Source organism: Aplysia californica, unplaced genomic scaffold (assembly GCF_000002075.1).
Source record: "Aplysia californica isolate F4 #8 unplaced genomic scaffold, AplCal3.0 scaffold00106, whole genome shotgun sequence".
In the NCBI taxonomy this organism is placed as follows: domain Eukaryota; kingdom Metazoa; phylum Mollusca; class Gastropoda; order Aplysiida; family Aplysiidae; genus Aplysia; species Aplysia californica.
This window is the reverse complement of record NW_004797376.1, coordinates 1,510,091-1,512,788: the sequence shown is the minus strand read 5'-3', so window position 1 is coordinate 1,512,788 and position 2,698 is coordinate 1,510,091. Positions and strand designations below refer to the sequence as shown.

The 2,698-nt window shown below is 42.8% G+C and overlaps 1 protein-coding gene across 3 annotated transcripts in view; it reads left to right on the top strand.

Moving 5' to 3' along the window:
- The first annotated feature begins 373 nt into the window (after window positions 1-373).
- The window catches only part of LOC101860246 (acetylcholinesterase-like), a 35,067-nt gene continuing 32,742 nt past the window's right edge, over window positions 374-2,698 (top strand). Inside the window, exons 1-2 of one of the 3 annotated variants that reach the window (XM_013080925.2) lie at window positions 374-397; window positions 1,672-1,959. The gene's annotated coding sequence lies outside the window, so the exon portion shown is untranslated. 3 annotated transcript variants of the gene reach the window in all.

The following is a 2,698-nucleotide window of genomic DNA, read 5'->3' as shown; positions in this document are numbered from 1 at the left end:
ATGATATTTACAGGCGCTAAGGAAGAATGAGTGGGATGGGTACGAGTTAAAAAAGAGGGTCAGAGGGGCAGGGTGAAGGGTGAAGGGTGAAGGGGGTGTTGATGTGGCGTTGCGAGGGAAGGAAGGAGGGTGATGAAGCGAGAAAAGGCACAACACACAGCCACCATAGTTTCTATCAGCGCACGTACCTGATACGTACCAAACACTCTGTCTTATTATCGTTTTCTCTCCACGCGCGCTAATTTTTCTCCCCGATCTCTGCGAGGCCTATGACGTAGTTATGTCAGGCGAGGCGGGTTCCAGCTCCATCTGTACTTTCTCCTGGGCACGCTATAAAGTCTGAAACCTGACCTCGCTCCCGCCACAGAATACTGTGCCTGTCCGACGTGGCTAATTGGTGAGCAGGGAGATAGCCACTAATTGGAAAACCATTGTTTTGTTGATTGCGGGAGGCACCATTACCCGTGGTGTAGAGCTTAGCTGGCTCTACTCTCTCCTCGGCAGGCAGACACAGCCGTGTTTTCTATTTCTTCCTCTCTCCCCCCTGTGTCTATGTTTCAGTATGTCTGTCTGTCTGTCTGTCTGTCTGTCTGTCTGTCTGTCTGTCTGTCTGTCTGTCTGTCTGTCTGTCTCTCTCTCTCTCTCTCTGTGTCTCTCTCGCTCTCTCTGTTTATGTCTCTTTCTCTCTCTCTGTCTCTCTCTGTCTTTCTGTCTTCCTGTCAGTCTCTCACCCTCTCTCTGTCGACATTTCTGTCTGTCTCGCTCTCTCTCTCTCTCTCTCTCTCTCTCTCTCTCTTTCTCTCTCTCCTCTCTCTCTCTCTCACACACACACACACACACACACACACACACACACACACACACACACACATCTTCCTTGTTAAGCTTTCCCTCACGACCATCTGTCTCATTATTCAGGTTTCTTTTTCTTTTTTTGATAATATCTCAGTTCAGTTGCTCAGTACTTCTTTTATTCCGCTTTCATACTCCTTCCTTCGTCTCTAAAGCGGCGTTGTCTTTGAGATAAAAGAAAGAATCCACTCACTCCCATCCCACCTCTCTCCCTGATCCCAACCCTCTTATTTTTCACAGTTTTGTTTTGATATATCAGTTACGAATGGTTTGTTCATTTTTTTTTCCTTCCTCCTCACTCATTTTCGTCTCCAACGCGACGTCAAGTCGTTTGAGGTAATAGAATACACTCTCACCCCACTCCTCCCTCCCTCACTCATTCCCTCCCTCCCTCCCTCCCTCCTCTTAACCCTGTGTCCGTCTTCTGTACTCAGTCTCTGGAAGAAGTGTCTGCCCGCTCCCCGGTCAGATTCTGAGGAAAGTCCAATTATATCAGAGGTCGCCTGGGGACAGACGAGATTCGGCCAAGTTTATTTTGGAGACCAGTTCGGAATTGTTTCTCTCTAACAACTGACTGTGCACATTTCTCTTTTTTGTTGTTGTTGTTTGTTTTTTTTCTTACTTTTCTGTCTTTTTCTCATCTCATCTTTTCTTATTTCTTTTTTTCTTTTTTGTTGCTTTTATCTTGTTAGTTAGTTAGTTTTTTTAACAGTGTGACAAAACAAAGTGAGTGACCATTTTATTTTTTTTAAAGTTTCCGCGAATATCACTGTCTACTCACATAATTATTTTTGATTTATCGTTCTTTTTTCTTACTAGTCACAAGTGGGGGTGTTTGTGTATTTGGACAGCAGCCTAGAAACAGACACAATGTTTTAAAGCGTCACTGGAGATTCATCGAAAAAATAGAAATTTTAATAATTTTGACTTTCTGGTCGCGTTTGGTGTTTTGAACGTGATTTGTGCAGACCATATTGTGGACAGTTTCGTACACGAGAGAGGCAGATACCGCGGAGGCGCAAAACAGGCATACACATATCGACCAAAAGCAACCCGTCGTTTTAAAGGATTTGGTGGTGAAGGCCTCGAGTTCAAGTCCCAGACCGGGTAAGACAAAGTTATTAATTGTCCAACACAACTTGAAGTGATATTTAGTTAAACGAAAAGGTATTGCCCCTGTTCTTAACCCGATCCGTACGTCGTGTTTTACTATCGTATGCATACGACGTGGGGAACTCTGTGCCACCACTTTCAAAGAGGAAATGTATTCGTTAATCCTATCCGTACGCTTTACATAGCAGTCTGTCAAAACGATTTTTTGGGAAATACTGAAAGTTTCAAAGAGATATTCGTACTATAAGTATTCTAAAATTTGAAGAATACAACCCCGGGGGTACAAAATGACCCCAGGGTGTTCGGAAAGGGTTAACACACCTTTCTGCTGATTATAGCGCTTCTTATTGTCGTAGTTTAAACCCAAGAGATGGACAAATCTTCAAGACATGCCGGATGTGAAACGCGTAATCGATCATTTTTCCTCCTTTCATTTCTCTCCTCGGATGCACTAAAATACCCCGCATTGTTATCTGCTGGTGTTTTCAGTCTCCCATTTTTTAAATAGGTTTTCTGAGTAAGTTGTTCTTTGGTATGCCTATTTTGATTTGTCTAACTTCGAGGAGAGATATGAAAAACAGAATTATTATTCCCCTGGTGTTTTTTTTGCTTGAGTTTGCGCCACTGGGCTGTTACAAATTAGGTCACTAACAAAGACCGCCTTTAGAATCTTCACATTCTAAAATCATTATTACTGTTATTATTACTATTACGATTGTTATTATTATTATTA